Genomic DNA, 14,382 nt, shown 5'->3' on the forward strand with positions numbered 1-14,382 from the left:
TTCTGTGTGCACCATTTTCCATACCCACCAACAGTGTACAAGTGTATACATACTGGATATTAACCTTATCAGCTATAGGATTTGCAAATATTTTCTCCCATTCAGCAGGTTCGTTTTATTTTTTGATGAAAGAAGTATTTTTAAATTTTGAATACCTAGTTTATCTATTTCTTTTATTACCTCCACTTTTGGTGTCATATTCAAGAACTCTTGGCCAAATTTCATGTCATGGTTTTCTTCCCAGAACTTTCTTCTAAGAGTTTTATAGTTTTAGGTCTCACATTTAGGTCATTCATTCACTGAGTTAATTTCTGTATGTGGTGTGAGGTAAGGGTCTACCGTCATTCTTTTGAATGTGGATATTGTTTTTCCAGTACCATTTGTTGAAATCGCTATCCTTTCCCCATTGGGTGGTCTTGGCACGCCTGTTGAAAATCATTTGGTGATGTATATACGGGTTTACTTCTGGGTTGCTGTTTTGTTCCACTGGCCTATTCTCCGTCCTGTATGTGTGTTTATGCCAGTACTATTTTGATTACTGTGGTTGTGTAGTAGGTTTCGAAATCAAGAAATTTGAAACTTCAAATTTTGTTCTTTTTCCACATTATTTTGACTATTCAGGCCTTTTAAATTCCATATGAACTTTAGGGTGAATTTTACTACTTCTGAAAAAACCTCACTGTGATGTTTAAAGAGATTGCTTTTAATCCGTACATCCCCTTAAGTCGTGTTGACATATTAACAACATTAAGTCCTCCAATCTGTGAACACAAGATGCCTTTACATTTGTTGGTGTCTTCATTAATTTCCTTCAGCAACGTTTTCTAGTTTTCAATGTACATGTCTTTTGTCCCGCTGGTTAAGTTATTCCTCGTCTTTTACTATATTTCATGATATTTTAAATGGTATTTTTTTTTAACTTTCCTTTTCAAACTTTTCATTCTTAGTGTATAGCGAAACAACTGATTTTTGAGTGTTGATTTTGTATCTGGCAAATTTTCTAAATTCATTTATTAATTCTAACAGATTTTTTTTGGTGCTTGTGTGTTGTCTCTGAACAAATATAATTTTATTTCTTCCTTTCCGATTTAGATGCGTTTTATTTTTTATCTTGCCTTATGTATTTGGCGAGGAATTCCAGTACTTTGCTGAATAGAAGTGGTGACAACAGGCATCCTTCCTTTGTTCCTGATCTTAGGGAGAAAGATTTCACCACTGAATATAATAGCTGTTGGTTTTCTATCTGTGACCTTTGTTATGTTGAAGTCATCAACTTGTATTCCTGGTTTGTTGAGTTTTTTTTTTTTTTTTTAATCATAATATGGCATTGAATTTTGTCAAATGTTTTTTCTGCATCAATTAAGATGATCACATGGAGTTTAGTCCCTTCAATCTGTTTATGTGCTATACTACATTGATTGATTTTCATATGTTGAACCAACCTTGCCTTGCAAGAATAAATCCCATTTGGTCATGATGTATAATCCTTATAATGGGCTGTTCTGTCTCTTATTATTTTAAAGGGTTTTTGCATCAGTATTCATAAGGGATATTGGTCTGTAGTGTACTTTTCTTGTAGTGTCTTTAGGTTTGTAATTGATGTAATGTTAACCTCATAGAATGAGTGAAGATACATTCTCTCCTCTTAAATTGTTTGGAAGAACTTGAGAAGGATTGGTGTTAATTCTTCTTTAAGTTGTTGGTAGAATTCACCATGAAGATACCTGGTGCTGGGCGTTCAGTTGTTGGGAGATTTTTGATAACTGATTCCATATCTTAACTTCTAGATCTGTTCAGATTTTGTATTTCTTGGTACGATGTGTGTTTCTAGGAATGTGTTCATTTCATCTAAGTTATCAAATTTGTTGGTCTACAACTGTCAATAGTACTCTATTGTAAGCCTTTTTATCTCTACAAAATTGGTAGTAATGTCCCTTTCTTCATTTCTGATTTTACCTATTTTGTTCTTATCTCTTTTTTTTTAATAGTCAATCTAACTAGTTTTGTCAATTTTGTTGATCGTTTTCCTCTTTCTACAGCTATTTTGAGGCATAACTGACAAAACTGTAATATATCTAAAACGTAAAATGTGATTATTTGATATACGTATATATTGTGAAAGATTCTCACAATCAAGTTAATTCACATACCCATCACCTGTCATATATTTACTTTTTGTGTGTGAGGACACAAATTCTACTCTCTCAGAAATTTTCAGTTACAGAATACAGCATCATCAGTTAGTCCCCATGTTACACATTAGCTCCTCAGACCTTATTCCTTCATTTTATCCCTCATGTTATAACTGAAAATTTGTATCCATTTACCAGCGTGTTCCCATTTCCCCCCATGCCCAACTGCAGGCAACAATTTCTGCTCTGTGTTTCTATGATTCCAACTTTTTTTTTAGATTCCACACATAAGTGATACCGTGCAGCATTTGTCTTTTCTCCATCAGGCTTATTTCACTTAGCATAATGTTCTCCAGGCTCATTCATGTTCTTGCAAGTGTAAGGATTTACTTTAAGGCTGAATAATATCCCATTGTGTATGTTATATATGTATATTTGTGTGTGTGTGTGTGTGTGTGTGTATCAGATTTTGTTTATCCATTCATCTGTGAGAGACAGGCAGGTTCTTTCCATACCATTACTGTGAATAACATTTCAAAGTTTGTTTTTGTTTTTGTTTTTGTTTTTTTCCCGTACCACGTGGCTTGTGGGATCTTAGTTCCCCAACCTCGGATTGAACCCAGGCCCTCCCCTCAGCAGTGAGAGCACGAAGTCTTAACCACTGGACAGCCGGGGAACTCCTAAAAAAATATTGTTTCTTTTTGCTATATGACCAGAAGTGGAGTTGCTGGATCACATGGTATTCTAATTTTATTTTCTTGAGGAATCTCCATACTGTTTTCAGTACTGGTTGTACCAATTTACATTCCCCAAAACAGTGCACACAGATTCCCTTTTCTCCACATCCTCACTGGCATTTATCTCTTGTCTTTTTCATAATACACATACTAACAGGTGTGAGGTGATATCTCATTGTGGTTTTGATTTGCATTTCCCTGATGACTGGTGATGTGAATCACCTTTTCATATACCTGTTCCCCAAATGTTTGTCATCTTTGGAAAAATGTCTTTTTAGGTCCTTTGCCAACTTTTAAATTGTGTTATATGGTGTTTTTGCTACTGAGTTGTATGAGCTCCTTGTATACTTTGGATATTAACTTCTTTTTAGACACGTGATTTGCAAATATTTTCTCACACTCCATAGGGATGGGGAGGATCTAAGTTGCTTGTCTGAGGTCACACCGCCGGAAGGGAAGGCTCTAAGAGTCCCAAGTTTCTCTTCCTCGCCCCTCTTGCTTCCTGCCCCTGGAATGTGGGCTCCCCCCAGATGGAGCAAAGTACCTGTCAAGCAGCATCAAATATCCAGTGCAATCAAGACAAGTTCTATGATATGAAAGCAAGTCCTCAGGGCCAAGGCCCATGGTCCTGCTAACTCCCTGGGAAAGAGGCCTCAAACATCACTCGTGATATCAGAGAGAGCCAAGGACACACACAGGGAACGTTGCCCTGGGCAGTGGCCACTTCATGCTTCATGGTGTGTGACCAGTGTGAGAACGCAAGGCCGTAGGAGGGCCCCATGCTTGGCTAAATACTCTGCCACCACCATCTTGAAATTCTTGATAATTATTGAACAAGGGCCCTGTATTTTCATTTTACACCCAGCCCTGTAAATTATGTAGCTGGTCCTGCTTCTGGGAAAGTTGCTTGGTCACCTTCTCCCTGCCTTCCCTGTCCCCAGTCTCAGGACTTTGTGCAGGGCCAGGGCTGCACACAGTCACTGTAAGAGATGCTTTTCCGACCACCGTTTGGAACCAAAACAAAACCAACAAAAGCCCCAGATCCATGCAATTAGCCAATATCTCCTCACCAAGACAAAGCCCCTCTGCCTGGAAAGATGCTGCTACTGGCTTGAGACTCCTTTTCCCCCTGAACATCCTACCCTCCAAGGTCTTGCTGCCATTTTCATGTGACACAAGTCAAATGACCAGGGGCTTTTTTCCCCTCTGCATTTTCCTGCATAGATTTGCACCTGTTTCTGTGGCTAATGTTACTGTTGGGTTTCTGTTTTCCCATCTCTGTCCTCTCATCCCTGCTCACACACTGCACACACAATCATAAATTATATTCCAGACAGGCCAGGAATCTCTCCTCACACACATCCCTAATAAAATGTTTATCTGATGGTTTCAAGACCCTAAGCTGCCTCCAGCCAATTTTTGCTAACATACGTCACCCCTGGGACTAGCCAGAGGTGGGCAGTCAAACGTTAGCATCAACACATCCTTTAGAAGGTCCCTAAGAGGGCTACATGCTCCAGGGCTATTCCTGGAAAGTTGGTCACAACCTGTGGGATGGCCAGACATTCCCCCCAGTCCCAGGAAGGGGAGGATGAGGTCAGAGAACTTGCAATGTCGTGACCCTTTGATATGCCTCTCACAAGGACAAGCTCTCCTCGAAGGAAGGTTATACATAACTGAGTGTTTCTGTCCAGGTGGTACTTATAATAACCAAAGGAATTAATGCAGATTAGTTTTCTTTGGTGTCTGGGTGTGGTAGGCATGATGTCCCAAAGATGTCCACGTCCTAGTCCCTGGTACCTGTGAATATGTTACATTACATGGCAAAGGGGAAGTAAGGTTACAGATGGAATTAAGGTTGCTAATCAGCTGACTTCAAAGATGAGATTATCCCGAATTGTCCAAGTGGGACCAATGTAACCACAAGGGTCCTTAAAAGTGGAAGAGAATCAGAAGAGGAGGTCAGAGTGATGCTATGTGAGAAGGACTTGACCTCTAGGTCGAAGATAGCGCCTGGCTTTGAAGACAGAACAAGGGGCCATGAGCCAAGAAATGCAGGCAGCCTCCAGAAGCTGGAAAAGGCAAGGGAAAAGATTCTCCCCTAGAGCCTCCAGAAAGGAATGTCGCCCTGTTGACACCTTGATTTTAACCCAGTGAGAACTGTGTCGGACTTCTAACCTATGGAACTGTAAGTTTATAAATTTGTTTTGCTGTAAGTCACTAACTTTGTGATAATTTGTTACAGCAGCAAGAGGAAAATCATGCACTACCTCCTTAGATTCTTATCACCGGGGTGTGTTTAACAAGCAGAGCTAAGCGGAGGCAGGGAAAGGCCCTTGGAGGAACCACCACTGCTTCCCTCGTGATGAGAAGACCTGGCAAAATTATGAAGTAAGCAAAGTGATGAAAAACACCCTTTGTTTTTTGTCCTTGGGTTGTGCCACAATCCAAGGGGATCCCTCATTTGGGGGACTCCAGGTAGACCTACCCCATAAAAGCCTATTGAATCCAGAAGCTCCCAAGTTTTCCTTTCAGCCTACCAAGGGTTAATTATCCTAGCTATTAACTAAAGCATGAAAGTGATCATATTGACTATAGATACACGACAGGATAATGGAAGAGAGTATATAAATGAACACTCATTTACTGTTTATCCTTTTGGGAAATGCTGACATGCTTAATGAGCCTCACTCCAACCCAGCAGCACTTAACCTTTTTAAAGTCACAGGCTCTGCTGAGAATCCAATGGAAGAAAAACGCCAACACACCCAAAACCTATTTCGGGGGCTCATGAAACCCCTGAGGCATCCAGCCTCAGCCCAGAACCCCTGCTCCAATTGCTAGGACAGCTAAGGAAGGTAATTTGAAGGCTGTTTAAGGCCTGTGTCCCTAAAATCACTTCTCCCTGTTGGCTACTTCCTGCCTGTACACAAAGCTGATCGTGGGGCCAACCTAAAAAACACCAGAATTATTAACAAGTACCTCTTTCCCACTGGTTGAAGAGACCTTAGGGGTAACAGACCAGAACCCAGTGATGGGAACAAAATGTTCAAAGAATGGAGACAAGAAGCAGTGAGAGATAACCTGGGCGGGGTGTGGTGGCGGACAGATTTTGACATGGCAACAGCATATCTTGTGGGCAGAGAGGCACAAAATCCCCATTCCCTGTTAAATAGGATCTGACTACCACCAGAGTGAGGTGGATGAGCCCGGTCCAAGGGGGAGACTGACACCCACATCCCCGTCACGGCCACCTGGGTACATCCCTGGGCAATGCTATCCGATCCATCCCCACTCCAGAGACACCCATGAGCCCGGTGCCCAAACCACTGCTGTGTAAGTCGGTGCCTCTCAAGGCAGTGTCACCTGAGGGTGTCCAGCAGGGCTCAGGCATCAGAAGGACATTCTCGCAAGGCCTGACTGCCCCTTACCAGCTCTGGATCTTGGGCAAATGAGTCCGCCCTGCATTCTGCCTCCTCAGATGCAAAATGCAGACGATACCAGGACAAGTCCACAGTCCCTCATCGAAACCCAAGGGTCAGATGTGCTTCAAGGTTCAGAATTGTTCAGATTTGATAAAGGTAATAGAGTGCCTATGCATTATAGTAATACCCATGGTGGGTCTGTCACACAACACATCAATACGAACATTCAGACTAAAAAGGATAAACAGTTTAGGTCAGATTTTGCCACCAAATGCATTCATTGGGTTAAGCTTCCCCTCTACTTAGTTATGAAATAATTTTGTTTGCAAAGTTTTGCTGTTGTTCAGAACAGCCGTGAAGACATTAAGGCCCTGTAGGATTATTGTTGTGTGGATTAAAACAGTTACAACACCCACCTCCTCTAGCCATCCCTGCACCTCAGGCCCACTTCAGTCCTCGTATTCATCACACTGAGTTACAATTCTCCTAGGTCTGTCTCCTCTTCTAGATCGTGAGCATTTTGTGGTCAGGAATGACAGCTTGCTCACCTGTGTATTCCCAGGCCCATGCTGGGCACATGTCCATAAATGTGTGCAAAACACAAGTTAATTAGTCATCTAAATCTCTCCACCTGCCTGCCTCCAAGCAGGTGGAAAAGCGCACCCCAGAAGTGCTCCCTCCCTTGCTCCTGAACCCGGGTACACATCAGAACATCAATCTGCCTACTCAGCATCATCACGACGGTGCGGGAACCTCCTTGGCACTTTCAAATACTTTTTTCATAAACCCAATTCATGTCCACTAGGAATGGCCCTGACCAGGGAGAGACTTGGGAGATGAGAACTTTTGCTAATCAGCAAAGCTATATCTGAGTCCAGACTCTTGCCTCCAGCCTTTAGACTGAAGAAGGACCTGGCAGCCCCAGGGGGCCAAGGAGGCCCACCTGTCTGTTTGCTTCTCCGGGAGCTGCTCCCACACGTCGTGCAGTCTGGGCACAGCACCAATGCGAGCTCTGCTTTCAGGACTTTGCATCTCTCTTTCTCTGTGAAGACTCCACGCCTGCCTGGGTTTGGAAGGCTCTCGGCTGCCTCTTCACACTTATCTCTGAATGAGAGAAACCCAGCCCGGCTCCCCTGAGCAAGGCTGAATGAGCCCCGAGATCTAAACTGGCACGAGCTACAGCTTGAGAACCACTCGTGCTAAAATGGAGAGGGACTTGGAGAGCGCAGCGCCTTTTCAAGAGAACGGAGAGGAAAATTCAACAGCGGGAGGAACTGAAACAGCCACTTGGATTACTGTCCTAGGTGAGGGTGGTCCCCTGTGTCACGTGGTCACCTTTGTCACGTGGCCACATTGACAGGATGCAGGTTAGAATTAAGCCCACTGCCGCCCATCGGATGCACAGTGAACATCTAGAGCGTCTCCCCAATGGTTGTCATCTCTTGGTGGGTCAGAATCATTTACAAGGGTCCTTGTATCTCAGGTAGCAGAGGAGCCTAGGTCCAGGACGCCCCTAAAGTGTGCCTTGTCCCAGGCAGAGCTGCACTGCCTCCCCGCCTGCCTGGTCTAAGAAGTATTTGCTCCTCAGCAAATGAAGACGACTGGAAAGCCCCGACCCTCAGAGATGAAAGGGGCCCGAGAGAAGGGCTCCACCGACCTCCATTCTTTGAATGGACACGTTTCCTGAACGCGGTCACGTCTATACAGCGGATTTCCTGCACCAACTCGCTGTCTGGTCCTGGGAGCGATAATAATGATGCCACCGCTACTCGTACTGGGGCTGCCTTCCCGGAGGGGAATATCGGGCAGGGGAGGCGCTGAGGCTACGCAGTTGGCTGCCGCACCTGAGTTCCCTCCGCAGTCCTAAGAAAGGTTTCAGGGCCCTCTTCCAAGCAGGTGGAGGTTTCTGCCTAGGGCTGTTTGTTTGAGGCTTTCTCCTGAGTTTGTTTCACCTCTTCTGAACAGCCTTCCACCCCAGGGATGATCCAAGCACCTACCCCCACCCCGCCCCGGGGAAACAAGCTCACTCCACACCACAAAGCATTCCGGGTCCGGGTCCGGGTCCGGTCCGATCACAGGTTCTCCTTCCGCTTTAACTCTCCTCTCTCCAGTGAAACTCCCACCCCCTCGGGCTCAGCCCTGTGTAAGAAGCTGTGTGCTGAGAGAGGAGCCCCTGCAGCTATTCCCATTCCCCAAATGCTGCCTCTTATCAACCCTAAGGAATCTCGGGCTAGTGGAATTGGAGGCAATGTAACAGCCTTGCACCTGTTCTGAGACGGGGCACGTGTGTGGGGATGTGACATTAAACTGCTAGGGACACAGCATCACTCCCAGGTCACCTGCCTCCGGGTCAGAGCACCTCCAACCCACAGAGTATAAGAGCTACCCGTGGCACCTGTTAAAATGCAGAGTCCGGGTCGCTCCCAGAGGTTCTCATCCTGTAGGGCCTGGGTGGAGCTCCCGTCTGGGTAGAGCCCCCTGATCTGCACGTTGCACGAGCAACTCAGATGACCCCCAATACACAGTCCGCAGACCAGCCTGAGAACTACTGCCTCGCTCATTACCTATGTCTGCTTCTCAGTTTCTACCCCTTCCCGCTTCTGAAAACTGACCCTCACAAATGTTTTCCCGCAAAGAGCTGGGGGCAGTTGGTAGGGGAAAGGTGGCCCCCGAGGTTTTCCATGAGGACGATGTAGCCAGAATTACCCCAACTAATACTGGATACTTAAGTATATACAGATGCAATTGTCTTGAATTTGCTTCAATCTAATCCGAAAGGGGGTGGGGGGAAGCTATAAAGGACATTGCTAGGGTACCTGATGACATTCGGCTATCCACTGTGGATTAGATAATATCAAGGTTGGGACTTCCCTGGTGGTCCAGTGGTTAAGACTCTGTGCTTCCAAAGCAGCGGGGGCCAGTTCCATTCCTGGTGGGTGAATTACGATCCCATATGCTGCTGGGCATCGCAAAAAAAAAAAAGATAATATCAAGGTTAAACTCCTGGTTTTGAACATTGTACTGTGGTTGTATTCTTATTGTTAGGAAATACATACCGAAGTATTTAGAGATAAAAGGACACAATATCTCTGACTTATTCTCAAATGGCTCAGAAAAAATAGTAGTCACACATATGTATACATATACACATAGAGAATATGATAAAGCCAATGGGATAAGATGGAAATTGTTCAGTCTGCGTAGAGTAAATGGGAGTTCCCTGTACTGTTCTTACGACTGTTCTATGTATCTGAAATTATATATCAAAGTAAAAAGTTACCAAAAAAAAAAAAAATCCCCAGGTGAGGGGTGGGTGTGGGGATAGAGACTCCATTCTCTTTACTTTTATGTATGTTTGAAATTTTCTATCATTAAAACGATTCCCTGTACCAAGCCTCAGGTATGGTTTGAGTGGCACCGACCCTGGGCTGCTGGGAGCCTAGACACCGTCCACAACATCACGGGCAATGACCTGTGAGCTAGGAGTACCGCCTGGATTAGCGGTAAGGTCCTCCACGTTCTGTCCTCCCAACTCCCAACACTTAGCGATACACCTTCACAATCTGACTTTTCCAATGTTATTTTTTTCTGATGATTAATATCAAATCTTTCGGGCGGAATCTTACATAAAGGCAATTATAAACTAGAAAATAAACATCACCTTTTAGACACACATTGCCTCTATCACAAAAGAAGTTTTTATTAGGACAGGTGATTTACTTTCAACCCCAGAACTTAGATTGGGCCCTAATACCTTTCCTTACATGATTTAGGATATAAATTTAAGCCAGAATGACTGACTGATTTTTTCAAAGTTCTCATTCAGTTAAAATAGAAAAGGATAGAAGCTGAAGATTATATGAATCATATGATAACAAGAAAATGCATATGCAGAGATGATATTAAAAATATTTGAGTACACCATAGGGAACTATATTCCATATCTTATAATAACCTATAATGGAAAAGAATCAAAAAAGGAATATATATATATATATATATATATATATATATATATATCTCCAAATTACTTTGCTGTATATGTGAAAGTAACACAATATTGTAAATCAACTATACTTCAATTAAAAAAAAACTGACAACCCACAAGGGCACCAACCAATCAAAACCAATCAGAACAGATTTATTTTTAGATTTAAGCCCTGCAGCTGAGCCAGGTATTGGCCCTTTAGCTCTTGGATTGTTGGGAATTCCAGGAGCACCAGGGAAGGCACAGTTATCCAATGATTTTAACCACTGGGCGAACACTGACTGACTACCAGCTCTGTGCAGGAAGGAATATTAGCTCTAATAACTATGGTTTATTCCAACCCTCCTGGGAGCTCTGCCAAGTTTAGGTTCATACCCAGTCTATGCTCAGAGGGTAGCTCCAGATGGAGTCAAGACCCTGGAGTAATTCAAGCAGAGCTCAAAAATGTTAATGACTCACCCACTTGTCAGGAGCTAGGGAGCCAAACACAATGGATTTGGAGGTGGGAGATGGGAGGGGGAGATATGTGGGCATTATTCACACTTGCTAATAAATACCTTCTTTTGCTTATAGAGACTCTAGGGCAAAACAAATGCTTTCAGGGACACTCCAGTGACTCACAGGCTGAGAATAGAGACGATCTTCATTGTAACCATCTGCAAAAGCTTCTTATGAATGTATTTATTAGAGGAGGGAACCGACAAACTACTCCAGGAAAGTTACATTTTAGAAATTCATTTCTAATTTCATGCATAGAACTTTTAAAGAAGTAAGAGTATTTTCCACTTCTACTCATGCCAAGAGAACATTAAGTTGGATACACTACTTGGGGAAAATCACAGCTGTTCCTCTGAGTTATAAAAGGTAGGAGGGTAGAGACCAGGTCTCTGTTTTTTTACACAGTGCCTGGCTCAAGACCATAGCAAATTAATTGCCTGCTTGATAAATGTTTTTTGACGATGAGGTGGAGGATGCTTTGGGAGATGGCCTTGCTCATTCAGGTCACAGGCTGCATTTACAGCCATTGTCTCTTTAGGGAACCGAGCTAAAACCCATACAGCCAAATTGCCAGGGCATGATGGTATGCATACAACAGACAGTGATACAGGAAGAAAACAAATTTAAACCTGAGTTCTAAACTCTATTCTTGTAACTCTTCATTTCCAAGTCCACTGGTATTTGATTTTTTTTTTTTTTTTTCCATTTTAAGGGCAGGGCTTCCCTGATAGCGCAATGGTTGGGAAGCCGCCTGCCAATGCAGGAGACACGGGTTCGAGCCCTGGTCCGGGAGGATCCCACATGCCGCAGAGCAACCAAGCCCGTGCGCCACAACTACTGAGGCTCGCGCGCCTAGAGCCCGTGCTCCGCAACAAGAGAAGCCACCGAAGTGAGAAGCCCACGCACCACAATGAAGAGTAGCCCTGGCTCGCCGCAACTAGAGAAAGCCCGCGTGCAGCAGCGAAATCCCAACGCAGCCAAAAATGAATAAATAAATTAATTTTTTTTAAAAAAAGAGTACCTGCTGGGTGAGATTAAGTGGACTTTTTTTTTAAGTGGACTTTTAAATGCCCTTTTAAGTAAAATTTGAGGCAAGAGAACAGAAATCTGACCGTGACGTCATCACTGACGTTCTGCGTCACCTGAACGATGAAGATAATGACCAGCCAAGAAAACCATTCATCAGTCTGAGGAAAGTGTGTCACCATGGAAAACCTTGGTAAAGAACACATTCTAAGTCACTCACTGTCCATCTTTTTCTTTTTAAATCCATTCTCCCACAAGGCATTTAACACTTCCCTGTGCCCAGAGCAACCTTCCCCAGCCCCGTCTCACCGCATAAAAACCCAGAGGAGTGATAGAGAATTCTGCAAGCTCCCCACTGAGGTCAGGGTGACTCCCAGATGGACACGGGTGCAGAGGGGCATGCAGATTCCTGGGGCACTGAGAAAGGCTTCTCTCTCCCCAGTCCTTTCCCCAAAATCACATGGAAAGTTCTCTTACAGGGGCAAAAACATCTTTAAAGTTAAGAAACAACATGAAAACTTTCCTTAGAAAGAAAGGCCACACAAAGATTAAACTCATTCATTCGTCTCCTCCTGCATCCATTCCCCCAGCACAGTGTATGTTGAGCAGAGGCCATTGCCAGGCTCTGGGGAGGCAGATGTGCCATGGGAGAGCTCAGAGCCTCATGGAAAAGGCAGACATTTACAACTCGCTGAAATGACAGCAGGACTGGAGACAAGCGGAGCGGGTAGGGAGTAGAGGGGAAGAGCGTGCTAAAATATGAAATCAGAGCCTTTCCAGGGAATGGAGGTGACACCAAAGAGGGAAGGTCATGAGAGGGAGTAAAGGCAGGCCCTGGAGCAGAGGTGTTGGCTGTCCCAGCAGCCATGCCCTCTTCTCCCTTCCCCCAGAGCCTGGGTTTTGTTTGGCTCTTAACCCCCGCCTCATGTGGCATGTGGCTCAGTGGCTAACACTGATTATCCTGAATCCCTTGCCAGTGATGGTTTAACAAGGGACTTGGGACACAATCCTGCAAGTGAGACTTGAGGAGACATCAGCTGTGAGATGACCAGGAGAGAGTTTCTCTCTGATGAGACTTCAGGAAGGGGCAGCCTCTCTCTTCTTCTGTAGGACACTGTTGTAACTCCTGGAACTCTGGCAGCCATCTTGTAACCACAAGGAAAACTAAATTCCACAAGGCCACCATGGCAGAAATGAAACCTGCACTTTGATGTTATTACTGAGTCATCCCACAAGTGCCCTACCTTAGGATTACCTACCAGTGAAATTAGAAATTTTCCTCATCTTTTAAGCCATCCTAAGTTGAGTTTTGTGCTACTTGCAGCCAAAAGCATCCTTTGTGGAAGGTGGCCCTTTCCTGAGGCCCCCTCGCCTTTACCAGTTCATCTGGTAAATGAACTGTTAACTGTTTTACCAGTTAAACAGACATGCTGAATTCCCAAGGGCCATGCACAGAGACTTCCTGTTATTTTTCTCCAGCTCTACTCATGAAAATAAAATTAATTTTCTAGCCCATGAATTAAACATCACTGCTGCCGGCTGAAAGATTTTAGCAACAGCCTTTTGTTGGCAAGAGAAGCAGGATCCCGACATGTTCTAAAATAAGCTACAAGGAGGCAGGAGGGGAGGAGGCCATTAAACGGAAAAAGAAAGAGTTGCCAAATCCCACCCATGTGCAGCTTCTCTGACCCGTCGGCCTATGGCCTGACTTGAGGGAGTGATTCTCTAAGTTCACTGCAGATGGGTCACCTGGAGACCTTATCAGTGCAGGTAGTGATTCAATAGGTCCAGGGTGGGGTCTGAGAGTCTTTCTTTTTAACAAGCTCCCAGGTGATGTTGCTGGACCACAGCCTGCAGGGACCCACAGAGCCCTCCGTAATAAGCTGCAGAAATGGGAAGGAGGACATTGAGGAGGGTAGTGAGAACCAGCTGTTTAAGCTCAGGTTCAAGGGAGGAAGTGAGGTGAGAAGAACTCCCCTACACACCTGTACCTTTGAGAAACAGAGGAAAGAGGAACACAGGAGGAGGAGAGAGCCCTGGGTCTGGTATGCCTGTGCTATTATACCCTTGGGGCATTTTAGTAATTTAGTCCTGGGACAATACCCCTGAATCTGTGAGATCAAAGGCCCAGCTGAGACATTATTTCTAGCTCTCCCTCAGCTCTGGCCAGCCTGAGGGAGGTGCCCGGCCCCACTGCACACCTGCTCCAAGGCGTCTGCCTCAGGGTCCTTCCCGAAATTCTTCAGACTCACTCATCCCGCTGCCATGTGTCTGGTCTAGAAGTTATACACCAAGAGCCACTGGTGTGTGTGATGGGTGAGAGGAGGTGAGAGGCAGGTAGAGGCTGCAGGGCAGCCCCTCCGAAAGCCTGATCTCCTCCCAGTCTTCCTGGTCCTCTTGAATCTTCCTGCCCTGGATCTGGACCCTGATCACCTTCAGCCTCGCTGAACCACCAGGTCCTTGACTGGCTCTCCCCTCTCCCCTGGGGAGCTCTGTAGCCTGTGGCTACAGTGCCATCTCACCCAAACCCCTTGGCCAGCCAGCCTCGGGCCTCCTGGAGGCTCAGTCCAGCCACC

The 14,382-nt window shown here is 44.8% G+C and overlaps 1 long non-coding RNA gene and 1 pseudogene across 3 annotated transcripts in view; one reads left to right on the forward strand and one right to left on the reverse strand.

Annotated features, from left to right (window-relative positions):
• LOC309661498 (stearoyl-CoA desaturase 5 pseudogene) overlaps nt 1-14,382 on the reverse strand; it is a 152,510-nt pseudogene that overhangs the window by 130,955 nt on the left and 7,173 nt on the right. The window lies entirely within an intron of this gene.
• The window catches only part of LOC309661720, a 145,777-nt gene that overhangs the window by 130,121 nt on the left and 1,274 nt on the right, over nt 1-14,382 (forward strand). The window contains exons 3-7 of one of the 2 annotated variants that reach the window (XR_014264172.1): nt 3,277-5,260; nt 6,351-7,598; nt 7,778-8,065; nt 9,689-9,797; nt 11,493-11,999. This is a non-coding gene — a long non-coding RNA (uncharacterized lncRNA). The other variant, XR_014264173.1, reaches the window with a different exon arrangement.

Source organism: Balaenoptera physalus (genome assembly GCF_965194825.1).
Source record: "Balaenoptera physalus genome assembly, chromosome: 5".
Taxonomy (NCBI): Eukaryota; Metazoa; Chordata; class Mammalia; order Artiodactyla; family Balaenopteridae; genus Balaenoptera; species Balaenoptera physalus.